Source organism: Aotus nancymaae, unplaced genomic scaffold (genome assembly GCF_030222135.1).
Source record: "Aotus nancymaae isolate 86718 unplaced genomic scaffold, 86718_ANA_hifiasm-v0.15.2.pri h1tg000040l, whole genome shotgun sequence".
Classification (NCBI taxonomy): domain Eukaryota; kingdom Metazoa; phylum Chordata; class Mammalia; order Primates; family Aotidae; genus Aotus; species Aotus nancymaae.
The window spans coordinates 107,147,368-107,164,154 of NW_026988454.1; positions in this window are offsets into that span (position 1 = coordinate 107,147,368).

Below are 16,787 nucleotides of genomic sequence, written 5' to 3' on the forward strand. Positions count from 1 at the left end.
ATGGTTGTCCTTCAAAGTTGTTATTATGAGAAGCTATACATTCAATTTAATGACATTATATATTTTTTTTTTCTTTTTTTTAAAATTGCATTTTAGGTTTTGGGGTACATATGAAGAACATGCAAGATTGTTGCATAGGTACACACATGGCAGTGTGATTTGCTGCCTGCCTCCCCATCACCTATATCTGGCATTTCTCCCCATGCTATCACTCCCCAACTCCCCACTCCCCACTGTCCCTCCCCTATTTCCCCTTGACAGACCCCAGTGTGTGATGCTCCCTTCCTTGTGCCCATGTGTTCTCATTGTTCAACACCCACCTATGAGTGAGAACATGCAGTGTTTGATTTTCTGTTCTTGTGTCAGTTTGCTGAGAATGATGGTTTCCAGGTTCACCCACATCTCTACAAAGGACACAAACTCATCATTTTTGATGGCTACATAGTATTCCATGGTATATATGTGCCACATTTTCCCTGTCCAGTCTATCATCGATGGGCATTTGGGTTGGTTCCAGGTCTTTGCTATTGTAAACAGTGCTGCAATGAACATTTGTGTGCATGTGTTCTTATAGTAGAACGATTTATAATCCTTTGGATATATACCCAGTAATGGGATTGCTGGGTCAAATGGAATTTCTATTTCTAGATCCTTGAGGAGTCACCACACTGTCTTCCACAATGGTTGAACTAATTTACACTCTCACCAACAATGTAAAAGTGCTTCTATTTCTCCACATCGACACTATATTTTTGAATTGGAATTGCATCGAGTCTCTTCCATTAAAGAAACCGAATATCACCACTATAGAGTCAAATTTTGTTTTATATTGTGCTTATATGAACAAATATAATATTAACTATATTTGTCTTATTAATTTAGTTAGCATGATATTAATCAGTTTGTCTACTTTATTCACCAGATTTTTGTCCAAATGACATTCAGTTATTTCTAAAAATAAAATCTAGGCTGAAAAAGGAAAAAACAAATCCTACTTTCCAGGTAACTCAAAAGAATTTGTCAGATGTTTCTAAGACAATTTCAGTGAGCAGTGAATAAATACATTTGCTTTATTGCCAGAATGTTTGAATAGTTGTCTAGAGTTGCAAGGCAGTGATTTTGGAAGCATATCATTCACTTATCTGCTAGTTTAAAAATCATATTTTATTTTACTTTTACTTTTTTTTTTTTTTTGAGACGGAGTTTCACTCTCGTTGCCCAGGCTGGAGTGCAATGGTGTGATCTCTGCTCATCGCAGGCTCCACCTCCTGGGTTCAAATGATTGTCCTGCCTCAGCCTCCTGAGTAACTGGAATTACAGGCATGTGCCACCGCATCTGGCCAATTTTTGTATTTTTAGTAGAGATGGGGCTTCTCTATTTGGTCAAGTTGGTCTCAAACTCCTGACTTCAGGTGATCTGCCTGCCTTGGCCTCTCAAAGTGCTGGGATTATAGGCATAATCCAACATGCCCAGCCTTACTTTTAAATTTCTTATAACCCATGTATAATGCCATGTTCTTTATTTAAATAAAGATGAACTATTAAAAATATGTGATTCCCAGGTAAGTGAAAATTTCTACTTTATTTCCCAATTATTTAAAGAATTAACATTTCTGTAGGAAGTATTGTTCTGTTTGGACTTACCTTGCTTAAATCAAATATAACTTATTTTCCCCCAGTTTATAGGCTCTTTGCTGTACACAGGGCCAATTCTAACATAGATTCTATATACCATCTAGCGTAATTTCCTGTTATTTACTTAAACACTCCCTTTTATTACCTCTGTTCAAACCTCCTCGAAACAAATAAATAGTTTTGGGCTCCTTTCTTTTCTTATGTTCATTTCTTGGGCTTCAGTATTCTTCTCTCCCTGGAGTGTCTTGTACTCATCCAGCACATTCCCATGACAATTTGTTTAAATTTGATCACCCTTTCGTGTGATTATTTGCTATGTGTAAGTCTTGCCCACTTGACTATGAGCTTCTAAAATACAGAGACTGCATATGTACCTGTATATCCCCAGTATCTCTCATGATGTCTGAGACATTGTAGCATTTCATAAGTAATTTACATGACTTTGCTACCTTGAGAAATTGGGAATGTTACTATAAATGGTGGCAACAATTTTAGTTGCTATTGAGATGTGAATGGTCAAATATAAGCCCTATTCTGAATAACCTAAATTATTCTGTTTTGAAAAGTTGTGCCTTCATTTTCCTAATTTGGGAGTACACTTCCTTTTAAGGGACCTCTTGAAATTTCCCATTTTAATTACTATTCTAAATACTTGAAGATGGGGAGGTGTAGCAAAGCGTAAGCAGCTAAGATATAGCTGGTGTCTGAACCACTCTTGCTAAACCAGTCTCACATACAAGATCATGAACTGAGAATGAACTTGTAAGTTCTCCTGAAAAATAAGTAGCACAAATACAAATCAGAGTTCTTATTTGCCTATAAGATTCAGAATTTTATTCATTAATTTAACAAATGTTTATTGTGCATATGTGTAAAATAAACACTTTGCTAAGTTCTCACATTTCAATGGCGAATAGGGCAGACACAATGCCTGTCTTGATGGATATTATACTCTAGTGCTGGGAAGGTTACACAGGGAAAGTTTTGTGTGTACTCTGTAAGTTGACAGGTATAGATGCACAGGTCAAATGAATAGATGCAACTGGGTAACTCTAAAGTATATCTCATGTACTTGACAGGGTTTTCTAGGAAACACTGTATGGAGCCCAAGGTCTAGATCAGCCTATATTATTGGTAATCAATAGTGCTCAAGTGGAAAAATATAAAGGAGTTTCTAGAAGAGTTTATTTAATCTTAATTATAGTTCTTTCTGGCAAATTATGTACTCCTATATGCTTGTCTATTTTTATGTCTATATTTTCCTCAAGATTACTTGTCTTGATTTTGACTATTTGTCAGCAAATTCCACCCTCTGTAGACAATCATCTACCATTCATAGATTTATTTATAATATCAGTTCTCATCTTTGACAACACCCAAGTTGAAGGCCATAATGTACACGCACACACGCGCACACACGACAAATTGAGACCCTGAAAGTCTAATCAATTGACTACCTTATAAATTCCCATTCATTTCTTCATCATTTAATATTTATTGAGCACTTAATGTACAGTTAGGACTGTGTTCATCTGCAAGTAACAAGAGTACAGAGCACATGGCTGCACTTATTGTCCTAATACCCCATGTAACAAAACGTCAGTGGTGATGTACAACCACTGACAACTTTCAGGTCTTCTTCTCTTTCTATGCTATGTGTCAGCAAGCTGTTAAGAAAGCCCAGGTACTCCCTCCATTGGTGTTGATGAGGAAGTAAAAACCACCGTGTGATCACCAGCAGGAAAGCTCAGCTATGCAGGAATCTTCGCCTTGGCTTTATCCCCCAACCAATAAAGCCCAGGGAGATTCACACCTTCCTTCACTGAAGCTATTTTTGGATCTGCTTTGCTTTCTATCCTATTCTTTCCAGAAAGTTTAATATGTGAGTAATTTATCTCTTCACACTCTCTTGGTTGGGTGTGCCATTATCAGTCTCAACAACTGAGCCAGTTTTCTGGCGAGGTCCATCTTGTCAATGTGAGAGTTTACAATACTCTATAATAAATGCCATCTTTCTGCTTCATCATCCTTGTTAGCTTGGAAACAGGTTAGCTTACATCTTCACACTAATTTCCTAATGGTTCCAAGATAGCTACCACTCAAACTTTACATTCACGTTGAAGGCCAGATGAAAGAAAAATAGGAATCTTGCTGTGTATCTCTAAAATTATAGGTTTCCCAGGAACCCTGAGTTTCATCAGCCATAACTGTGTCACATCACAACTAATCACTTAGTTGTTAAAGAGCCTGGGATTTCAAGAAGTGTATTTGGGTGTACTCCAACACCAAACAAAATCATAATTCTACGTATGAAAATGGGTGAGACTGAATTCTGGTAAAGCAACTATTTAAGTCAACCTCACCAAGTAGGGGCAAGGATGTGTTGTGTGCTAGGGATATAACAATGAGTAAAATTATCAATGATTCTTTATGGAATGGTCTAATGAGGTAATCATAAAAATTAAGATAAAATGACAATTGCACGTGCAGTAAGTGCTATGAAGAAGTTCCTCTTTCTCTAAGCTCATCTTTCTCTAAGAAGTTCGTCTTTCTCTAAATTCATTTTTCTCTAACTTGGATGCTGTGGCAAAGATCTGATAACTGATGTTATAAATACATCTATAAATGGTACACAATTGTCTATAGATGCTAGAATTTGAGAATAGTGAGTCAAAATTAAGATAAGTAATCTTAAGATAGAGATTGACATAAAAAGTACAATTCCACTTGTAATAAGTGCTATGAAGGAGAAGTTTGTCTTTCTTTAAGTTCATCATATTCTCTAGAATATAACCAAATATGTCCATGCAAAGGACATGATTCATGAGATGAGATCTAAAAAAAGAGTAAGGTGCTATATAGTAGAAGAGAAAGAGGAGAAAATATTTCTTGTGAAGAAAACACATGTTGAAGAATTCTCTGGAAGGAAGAAGCATGATGAATTTCTGGAAATTCAAAGTAGCTAATGTGGTTGAAGCACAAGGGAAAATGGAGGAATCTGGATGTCCAATTAATAAGAAGCTCATAGATTATAATATGCAAAGAATTCATTTAGGCATCTGCTTGGATATTATGTTTAGAGCTTCAAATCTCTGTACTCTCTATGATCTTGTGGTTAGTGTTTGAGACACAACAATCACTCCCCCATCAATTTGTTTAATAAAAGAAGTCATAAATTACAAAAGACAAAATTACTTAACAGGAATTAATTTTACTATATGATATGATATCATTAGTTCAATAAATGTTTCTCAAACAACACATATTCCTTAGAACTGAATAAATATAAAGGAAAGAGACATGTTTTCCTTCCTCCAAATGTCTGGCTGCTAAGGAGGATTTGGAATGATGACCATCTTCATGACCATCTTCTAAAATTCTTGAATTATCTTCAGATTCTTGTGGAAGGATGGGGATGGATTTCTAACTCTTCCCCTGTTATTGGCCAAACAGTTGATATTCTAATGGAGGCTATGGGCTGTAGCAAGTATAGCAAAAGAAAAACTACTGTATCTTTGGATATGTATACTGAGATGTGAGTAAGTAGGTAAACTGTAAAATATGATCCAGGAAAAAAATAGGGTATAATAACAAATTAGAAACATGTAGTGAAGACCAAATATAGGCATATCTCATTTGATTATGCTTTGCTTTATTACGCTTACAGATATTGGGTTATTTTTTCTCTCTTTTTTTTTAAAACAAATTAAAGGCTTGTGTTAAATTAAACCTTTAACAAATTAAAGGTTTAACAAATTAAACCCTGCATCATGAAGACCAAATATAGGCATATCTCATTTGATTATGCTTTGCTTTATTACGCTTACAAATTTTTTTTCTCTTTCTTTTTGTTTTTAACAAATTAGAGGCTTGTGTTAAATTACACCTTTAACAAATTAAAGGTTTAACAAATTAAACCTGCATCGAGGTCTATCAGCACGATTTTTCTAATAGTATGTGCACACTTTGTTTCTCTGTTACATTTTAGTAACTCTCACAGTATTTCAAACCTTTTCACTATTATCATACCTACAATGGTGATCTGTGATCAGTCGTCTTTGATGTTACAATTGTAATTGTTTGGGGGAGCTATGAATCATGCCTGCATAAGATGGCAAACTTACTTGTATGTGTTTTCTATTTCTCTCTCCTTGGGTCTTTCTATTCACGGAGACAAAACGATATTAAAATTAGGCTGATTAACAACACTGTAATGGCCTATGTATGTTCAAGTAAAAAGAAGAGTCATGGATTTCTCTTTAAATCAAAAGATGGAAATTATTTGTTTAGAAAGGAAGGCATGGTGAAAGCCCAGATAGGCTGAAAGCTAGACCCTTTGTGCTAGTTAGAAAAGTTGTGAATGCAAAGAAAAAGTTCTGAATGGAAATTAAAAGTGCTACTCCAGGGAACACACAGATAAGAAAGTGAAAAAGCCATTTTGCTCATACAGAGAAAGTTTGGGAGGCCTGGACAGATGCTCAAACCAGCTACAACATCCCCTTAGTCAAAAACCTAACCCAGAGCAAGTCCCTGATTTTCCTTAATTCTGTGAAGGCTGAGACAGGTGAGGAAATTGCAGAAGAAAAGCTTGAAGGTAGCAGAAGTTGGCTAATGAGGTTTAGGGAAAAGAATCCATCTTCATAAGACAAAACTGCAAGGTAAAGCAGCAAATGCTGATGAAGAAGCTGCAGCAAGTTATTCAGAAGATCCTGCTAAGATCATTGACGAAGGCAGCTACACCAAACAACAGATTTTCAGTGTAGACAAAACAGCCTTCCACTAGAAAAAGATACATCTAGGACTTTCATAGATTGGAGAAGTAAATGCTAGCTTCAAAGCTGCAAGGACAGACTGAGTTGTTAGGGGCTAACGCAGCTGGTTACTTAAACTGAAGCCAATGTTCATTGACCATTCAAAAAATCATAAGGCCTTTAAGAATTATGCTAAATCTACTTTGTCTGTGCTCTGGAAATGGAACAACAAAGCCTAAATGACAGAACATTTATTTATAGCATGGTTTGCCAAGTATTTTAAGCACACTAATGAGACGTAGCGGTCAGAAGTAAAATACGTTTTTTTCAAAATGTTACTGCCCACTGACAATGCACATAATCACCCAAGAGCTCTGATAGAGATGTATAAGGAAATTAATGTTGTTTTCATGCCTGCTAACAAAATACTCATTCTTCAGCCCATGGATCAAGGAGTAATTTTGACGTTCAAGTCTTACTAATTAAGAAATATATTTTGTTATGGAAATATATATTTCCATAGCTAGTTATTCCCCTGATGGATCTGCACAACAAAAACTGAAAATCTCCTGAAAAGGATTCACTCTTCTAGATGTGATAAAGAACATTTGTGACTCATGAAATGAAATAAAAACAATATTAACTGAGAGTTTGGAAGAGGATGATTCCAACTCTCATGGATGACTGAGGAATTCAAAACTTCAATGGAAAAAGTAACTGCAGATCGGGTGGAAACAGCAAGATAACTAGAATTAGAACTGGAGTCAGAAGGTGTGGCTGAATTACCCTAATCTCCTGATCAAACTTGAGCTGATGAGAAGTTGCTTCTTGCAGATGATCAAAGAAAGTGGTTTGTATAGATGGAATCTACTGATGAACATACTATGAATATTGTTGAAATAACAACAAAGAATTTAGAACATTAGTTTACAAATTAGAGGCAAGTTTTGAGAAGATTAAATTTTTTTTTTTTTTTTTTTTTTTTTTTTTTGCGATGGAGTTTGGCTCTGGTTACTCAGGCTGGAGTGCAATGGTGCAATCTCGACTCACTGCAACCTCTGCCTCTCGAGTTCAAGCGATTCTCCTGCCTAGGCTCCCTAGTAGCTGGGATTACTGGTGTCCACCACCATGTCCAGCTAATTTTTGTATTTTTAGTAAAGATGTGGTTTCACCGTGTTGGCCAGGCTGGTCTCGAATTCCTGAGCCAAGGTGATCTACCCACCTTGGTCTTTCAAAATGCTGAGATTACAGGCGTGAGTCACCACACCTGGCCGAATAACTCGAGTTCTGAAAGAAGTTCTTTTGTGTGTAAAATACTATCAAATACTATAGCATGCTATAGAGAAATCTATTATGGAAAGAAGAAATCCTTTTATCAATGGAAGGTCAGTTTGGCACACTTTGTTGTTGTCTTATTTTAATAATTTGCCACAGCCACCCCAACTTTCAGCAATCACCACCTTAATCAGTCAGCAGCCATCAACATCAAGGTAAGACCCTGCACCAACAATAAGATTCTAACTCCCTGAATGGTCAGTGAGCATTAGCAATTTTTAGCAATAAAATATTGCGATTAAGGCATGTATATTGTTTATTTAGAAATAATGCTATTTCACACTTAATAGACTACTGCATAGGGTAAACATAACTTTTATACGCACTGGAAAACCAAAAATCCCTGTGACTTGAGTTATTTGCATTATTGTAGTGGTCTGAAACCAAATACCTACTATCTCTGAGGTATGCCTGTATTAAATAATTGATATGACTTTGTGTAACATAATAATTCTGCTTTGTACTGAATAATATACCAAATATGAAAGAATCTGAAAGACTGTGCTTAGAAAAGAATAAAGAAAAATAAAGATAAATCACTCTCAGTCAGATTTTACTTGACTCTGTAGAATGTTTAGGAGGCTTAGCATTATGCAGAGTTCAACCAAAAAAATAGCTTGTGCATGCTTGGATCATGGTTGTAAGAAAATAAATTCATGTATTTAAGAATAGAACTTCCATAAGCCCTGGTCTACATAGACTTAAATTAAAATTATACGTCTTATTTTTAGGAGCATCATTTAGGAAAAGAAATTATGTTTTTAAATTTCTTTGTGACTTCAAGGCACCTAAAACAGAAACCACAAACTTCTGCATGCAATTATTTATTTGATGTTATTTTTGTCAGTATGTAGGCCTTTTTCAAGAATATTGGGCATTAATCTGGACAACTACCTGTATTAGAAGTTTCCAAATCTAGTTATATATAGAATCATGTCAATGTGAAACAATGGCAAGTACTTGGATGGAATTAATAAGCATTTTTATTGATTCAAGGTGCTTTACCTCAGCTGTCAAATACAGCCCAGACTCCTTTGCTATTCTTTATCCTGCATTCATAAAAAATAGCATCCCCATAGGACAATTTTAATTGGAAGCATATTTTACTCCCATGATGCAAACTCAGGGTCACGACAGGTAACCTGAAAGATTGTTCTACCATATGTTATCCCTAGAAAATATATTCCCCAAGTAGCATGATACACAAGGGACAAAAATTATATAAGTCTTAAGATAAACTTCCCATCAAATCAGTTTACCATAACTGAATGGTTGGTTTCAAATGAAGGAAAGATGCAATTTAGATTCTGGTATACATTAGGAAAATGAAAATTACGTTATCCAACTGTTTGAGGGCCTGTTACTTTTAGTCTGAGCTGCATAGTATGTATCGAGACATTCAAGGATGAGCTTAATACATGGTCATATATTCTGGAAATCAGAAAATTTTAAGATTGTTTATAAAATAATTTAAATACATACACTATTTGTTTTCTAGGCCTAAGTCTATCCCTAACATAATTATAGTACTTATAAGAAAATGTGGAAGAAATTTTAATCAACAAAAGGTGTTTTCTTACATTGTTGTTTATTTATAAATATATTTAAAATAATTTCTGAATAAATTCTTTATGACTATTAAATATAATTATATATATATTATTGTATGTTAGGTTCTGGGGTACGTGTGTAGAACATGCAGGATTACTGCATAGGTACATGCATGGCAATTTGGTTTGGTGCCTCCATCCCCCTGTCACCTATATCTGGTATTTCTCCCCATATTATCCCTCCCCTACCTCCCTACTCCCTACTGTTCCTCCCCTAGTACCTCCCAAAAGACCCCAGTGTGTGATGCTCCCTTCCCTGTGTCCGTGTGTTCACATTGTTTAACACCTGCCTATGAGTGAGAACATGCGGTGTTTGATTTTCTGTTTTTCTGTGAGGTGGCTGAGAATGATGGTTTCCCAATTCATCCATGTCCCTGCAAAGGACACAAACTCATTGTTTTTTATGGCTGCATAGTATTCCATGGTGTGTATGTGCTACATTTTCTTTGTCCAGTCTATCATTGATGGGCATGTGGGTTGGTTCAAGTCTTTGCTATTGTAAACAGTGCTGCAGTGAACGTACATGTGCATGTGTTTTTATAATAGAATGATTTATAATCCTTTGGATATATACCCAGTAATGGGGTTGCTGGGTCAAATGGAATTTCTATTTCTATATCTTTGAGGAATCACCACACTGCCTTTCACAATGGTTGAACTAATTTACACTCCCACCAACAGTGTAAAAGTGTTCCTGTTTCTCCATATCCTCTCCAACATCTGTTGTCTTCAGATTTTTTAATGATTGCCATTCTAACTGGCATGAGATGGTATCTCAATGTGGTTTTGATTTGCATTTCTTTAATGACCAGTGATGATGAGCATTTTTTCATGTGTTTCTTGGCCTCATATACATCTTCTTTTGAAAAGTGTCTGTTCGTATCCTTCTCCCACTTTTGAATGGGTTTGTTTGTTTTTTTATTGTAAATTTGTTTTAGTTCTTTGTAGATTCTGGATATTAGCCCTTTGTCAGATGGGTAGATTGCAAAAATTTTTTCCTATTCTGTTGGTTGTTGGCTGACTCTAATGATTGTTTCTTTTGCTGTGCAGAGCTCTGGACTTTAATTAGATTCCATTTGTCTACTTAGGCTTTTGTTGCTAATGCTTTTGGTGTTTTAGTCATGAAGTCCTTGTCTATGCCTAATCTGGCAAACCAATTGCAACAGCACATCAAAAAGATTATCCATCACGATCAAGTAGGCTTCATCCCAGGGATGCAAGACTGGTTCAACATATGCAAGTCTATAAACGCAATCCACCACACAAACAGAATGAAAGACAAAAACCACATGATTATCTTAATAAATGCAAAGAAGGCTTTGGACAAAATTCAACAGCCTTGTATGCTTAATGCTCTCAATAAAGTAGGTATCAATAGAACGTATCTCAAAATAATAAAACTATTTATGACAAACCCACAGTCAATATCATACTGAATGGGCAAAAACTGGAAGCATTCCCTTTGAAATCTGGCACTAGACAAGGATGCCCTCTCTCACCACTCCTATTCAATATAGTATTGGAAGTTCTAGCCAGATCAATCAGGCAAGAAAAAGAAATAAAGTGTATTTAATTAAGAAAGGAGGAAGTCAAATTGTCTCTATTTGCAGATGACATGATTGTATATTTAAAAGATGTCATCATTTCAGCCCCAAATTCCTTAAACTGATAAGCAACTTCAGCAAAGTCTCAGGATACAAAATCAATGTGCAGAAATCACAAGTATTCATATACACCAATAACAGACAAGCATAGAGCCAAATCAAGAGTGAACTCCTATTCATAATTGCTACAAAGATAATAAAATACCTAGGAATACAACTAACAAAGGATGTAAAGGACTTCTTCAAGGAGAACTATGAACCACTGCTCAAGGAAATAAGAGAGGACACAAACAGATGGAAAAACATTCCATAATCATGGTTAGGAAGAATCAGTATTGTGAAAATGCCATATTGCCCAAAGTAATTTATAGATTCAATGCTATCCCCATCAAGCTACCTATGACCCTCTTCACAAAACTGGAAAAAATCACCTTAAACTTCATATGGAACCAAAAGAGAGCTTGCAAAGCCAAGACAATCCTAAGCAAAAAGAACAAAGCTGGAGGAAACATGCTACCTGACTTCAAACTGTACTACAAGGCTGCAGTAATCAAAACAGCATGGTACTGGTACCAAAACAGAGATATAGACCAATGGAACAGAACAGAGGCCGTGGAGGCAACGCCACACATCTACAACCATCTGATCTTTGACAAACCTGAAAAAAACAAGCAATGCGGAATACTTGTTTAATAAATGATGTTGGGCCAACTGGCTAGCCACAGGTCTGTTTTCATGTGTAAAAGGATGGCATCTTTAAAAAGACAAAGACAAAGACAAAAATCAAATAGGTTTGACCTTAATCCCCGCTTTGGTACTTTCTTATACACATAATTTAATGTATATAATTTTTCTACTTCAAAAATCTACTTTTGACCTCTTTGAGCCATCCCAGCTGACCTCTTATTTAATTAGTCTTCTGAACACCAACTGATAGGTGCCCAGAGGTTGCAGGTTAATTAGCTGCTACTGAGAGATTATTAGCTTATTAGCAGCTACTCTGACCCATTGGCAATTGATTCTTCAAGCAGGGTTGGGGCAAACTCACTGCCACCAAACTGTATTTTCTTAACTCTGGAGTAGTAAAGTAGATCATTCAGCTTCTTACTTGTTTCTTATATTTAAAAATGCATTCCTCTTCTTTATCCCAGAAGAGATATGTTAATATATAGGAGTGAAAACTGAGGTTAGAATAGAAAAAATCCAGTTCCAATCTCAACTCAGTTTCTTATCAATTGTATAACTTTGAACAAATGTCTTGAACAAACTTATTATTGTTCATGTATAAAATGAAGAAAAACCTAGTACAAACCAAACAGAAGTCTGATGAGTATTAAATATATAAATCTTGGATGAATACTACATTAAATAATCACTTAAGTAAATGGAATCTATTTTGTTTGACTGTATTGTTACCCCTGGTGTCCCCTGTCTTCTCTGGGGAAAGAGTACAATTCCTTGCCTTACTGATTTAGGCAGTCATATGACTTGCTTTGGCCAAAGTGTGAGCAGGAAAGACATGTTACTCCTAGACAGAAGTTTTAAAATGAAACATGTGCTTTGTCATAATCTTTCATTTCCTTCCAGTAATATCTCACAGAAAAGTTGTTTTTTCAGCCTGGGCTTCCCAGTGAAGGCAATAGAGCAGTCTGGGCTTGAAGTGTGAGCAAGAAATAAACCTTTGTTATTGTAATCCACTGATATTCCATTGTTGCTTGTTACTGTAGAATAACCCATCCTATCCTACGTTATACACCCATCACTAGTAGCAGTATTATTATAATTAATGTTGACAATGAAGGCAAATACAAACAGATATTGAAAAATAAAAATCTGTACAATCAAGAATACTTTCTAAAGATTAGGTGCAAATGGACCTCTAAGCTTTCTAGCAACTATATCATAAAAAAGAACATATCTAGATACCAGATTTAGTGTCTGTGATATATACAAAGAAATCATTTGCTAAATGGAATCCAACCATTTGTAGTTCAGAAATCTCAGCTTCTTACAGATCTTAACAAAAGGGTTATTTGACCAGCCAATGGAATCAAATGTGGGGAAATGTTTGACTTGGGGTCTTCTTCTCTGATTGATCTGTGGCAATGATAATAACAATGACTTCAAGATGATAATGAGGCAACTAGCCTATAAAGTCTACAAAAGTGTTACCTTACAGGTGGTTTTATATTTGAGGTTCTCTCTACCATAATAATAACTCTCTTGTCTTCTACCCGCAATAGAGTTAAGATAATACAGGAGATGAACAGAAAGGAAAAAAGTACAATTTTTAATACCCCATGGCACCCTGTTCTTTTTTCCTTTCTGTCTTCTCAGTTCTTCTCATCTGATTTCTTTTTCTTGAACAAGCTTTTAATTGAGCCATTGCGTGTAAGTTATAGGAAATAATGGATAATTTTAAGCCACCGATGTTTAAAAATTTTCCTTAACTTATGATGCTCTACAGCTCTGAAACCAGTGGCATGACAGTATTCATCACCCTTAGGATAGGTTGGATAGAGTCCTAGAATGAAGAAGTCATTGTTCAGTTTGAGCTTAAAAGCTAGTCTTTTCAAGAACATTAAAAAAAATCAGCATTGGGAGCCAGGTTTTATTGAGAGCAAGTGAGTAGTGTTTTCTGTATTTTTAAAACTTCCTTGTATGTATCATGATCCTACTCTGGCAGACTTGAGTTGTAAAACCATACTAAAATTATAGTGTAAAAACTGTGGAGGATATGTTACAGGAAAAGACCACAGTAGATAGGAGCTTTCAACATTGGAGAAATTGAGGGCAGGCTGTCCCAAATCCTTCCCAAGATTACTTCCCCTTCCCCCTCACCATCCCATCCCACCCATGATTGATCCTACCATGCGTTTGCAGTCAGGGTAGAAATGAAGAACAACACTCACACCTATATAAGTTTGGGGGAAATTCCAGTATAAGAGGGCCTTACTTCTTGCCTCTCAGCAAAGCTGTGCATTGATACTGATTATATTGCCAAATCAGCATGGCACTGAGACTCCAGCAGGAAAGAAGCCATAGCTGAGGGAGGGGTTTGAGGTTAGAATCAACCAAATATGTCAATGTGCAGAGAAAGTAGGTATTTCACTCTCTAGAGGAATGCAGGAGAGTTGAGATCCTCTCTAGAGAGCCAGAAGAATCATAGACAAAGGAGCCACTGTATACAGAAGCCATAAAACTGGAAGCCATGAGAAGAAACCCTGGTATCCAAATTATCAGGATGGACCAGCCACTCCTCAGCAGACTTTGCTGCAGTATGACCAGAGAGCAGACAAGATAGTCATTCCATAGCAGAGACCACCAAAGATCCAGAAGGCAGCATGCACACCTCGGCATGCTGTTCATTCACAAAGATACCCTCTTAAGGAGAGAGAAGAGTAAAAGAGATGAGTTCTCCAATTGAAAATTCAAAGTTAAAATAACTGATTAATTATTCTACAGGGATTTAGTTAATATGAATAAATGTTTAGGTTACCTTTCTTGGTAATTTTAAGATATTTTTCTTATCATCGGGGCATCAAAGGCTTCTGACACCAGATTATGAATAAATATACAGATAAATATTTGCTATCTTGGGGTACTTCATGTAATATGTTGTAAAGTAGTAGTATAATGTTTTAATCCTTTTAATTTCTTTAATGACATAGAACTAACTATCTCAGATGTTCCTGTGTCAGCCAAGTTATAAATTAAATTAGACCTGCCACTATAGTAAGTATAGAGTCTTAACAACACACACACACACAAAATCAACAAGTAACATATTGGAAAGCAGCAGAAGATGAGAATTTGGCATTATGAAATGAACTGACAGAGAGAAAGATCTATTTGTAAAATTATGCTTCTCTTCCTAAAATGTTTACTTTAAATTTTTTTATTCTTTGTACACTGTCACCTCCAAGTCACTCAAGGAAGATAGAAAACTAAAGTTGAAACCAGTGGCAAAAGCCAACTCTTCCAAGTGCTGCCTGTCCAAATGGGCATTACATCAAATACCCCAGATTAAGGGTAGTATTCTTTTACTTTAATGCTTGGTCTCTAATGATTCTAATAATATATCATCAAAATCTGGTTACGGTTACCAAATTTATAAATGTCTATACACAAATATGTAAATTAGTTTTAATAGTTCCTTTTCTTATTCTTTCCTGCTCAATGATTCAAAGACCCACAGAATATATTTTGGATGTGATTGAAAAGCAAAATTAATTCTTAATAAAACTTATTGTTATATACTTACGAATTTAACCCATGTTCACCCAACGTAGCAGTTGCAAATTTATATTAATTTCTAAATGTTGTTTCTTATTTGTTCAAAACCGATGCATTTCTCTAACAGGAATTGCACCAGGTATTGCTGATACACTGGTGAGCAAAGCAGAATAGGTCTCTGGCCTCATGTAGCTTGAGGGTGCAGAGGTGAAAAGGGCTTAATCAAATAACCACACAAATATATGATCACACATGTAATAATTGTTTTAAATGAGAGGTACGTGGTGCTAGAAGAGGGGCTACTAGTCACAGACGCCAGTGACAATTTCTCCAAGGAAGTGACCATCTAAATTCTGAATGATACATGGGAATTAACTTGTGGAAGAGAGAAATAAGGATTCTAAATGGATGATAAACCTAATATGAAGGTTTACTGGTAAAATAATCCTATTAGTTGTAAGGGATGAAAACAAATACCTTATGGCTGGAACCCAGGGAGTGAGTTGTAGCCTCATGGCAGATGAGTTTGGGGGAGACAGATGCCGACAATCACATAGAAATTGCTTGAAGAGCAATAATGATAGCTAGTGTTTACAGAGCTCTTGTTCCACATCAACACAGTTTTATGCATTTTGTATGTACCAAGTAATTTAATCTTCACAACTTTATGAAAGAAGTACTATGTTATTTCTTTATTATACATAAGCAACAAAGGCACAGTTTAACTAACTTGCCCCAAATCACCCAGCTAATCATTATGAAATAATTAACTCCAGCTCCAGGAAGTCTTGGTCTGGGGACTGTGCTTTCAATCACGAAGTTATGCTAGTTTTAGCTTTAGAGCTATGGCAAGTAATTTACTCAGCAGCCTGAAAGCACTGAAACATTTTAAGTAATACATGGACAGGTGAGAATATAATTGTCCGCCATGTGCAGTGGCTCATGCTGTAATCCCAGCACTTTAGGAGGCTGAGGCTGGCAGATTGCCCGAAGTTAGGAGTTCAAGAACTGTCTGGCCAACATAGTAAAACCTCATCCATACTAAAAATGCAAAAAAAAAAAAAAAAAAAAAAAAAAAAAATTAGCCAGGCATGGTGGTGTGTGCCTGTAATCCCAGCTACTCAGGAGGCTGAGGCAGGGGAATTGCTTGAACTCAGGAGGCAGAGGTTGCATTGAGCCAAGATCATGCCATTGCACTCCAGCCTGGGCAACAAGAGCCAAACTCTATCTAAAAAAAAATTGTCAGATTGGAGGGACGAGCATGTACATGGCCAGAAAAACTAGGGAGCTATTATATTACTCTAAACAAGAACTGGTGAAAACATGGCCTAAGTTCCTATTTTAACTAAAACTTTTTATTTTCGTGTAGAAACAAGCACCAATCAGCAGGCCAGAAGAACTGTTTTTCTTGCTGCAGTAGCAGGCTTTGGAAATGCTTAGTAAACTGAGCCTATTAATATCTTGCTGACCTTCAGCTTTCTATTTTCAATTGAACAAATCCATTATAGCCAACCATAGGGCATCAGATAATCAGATAATTTTCATCCATTTCTATTTTCTTTTGAAATAGGATTTTGTATTTATGTTTGAATATGAGTATCACTTGCAGATTTTCT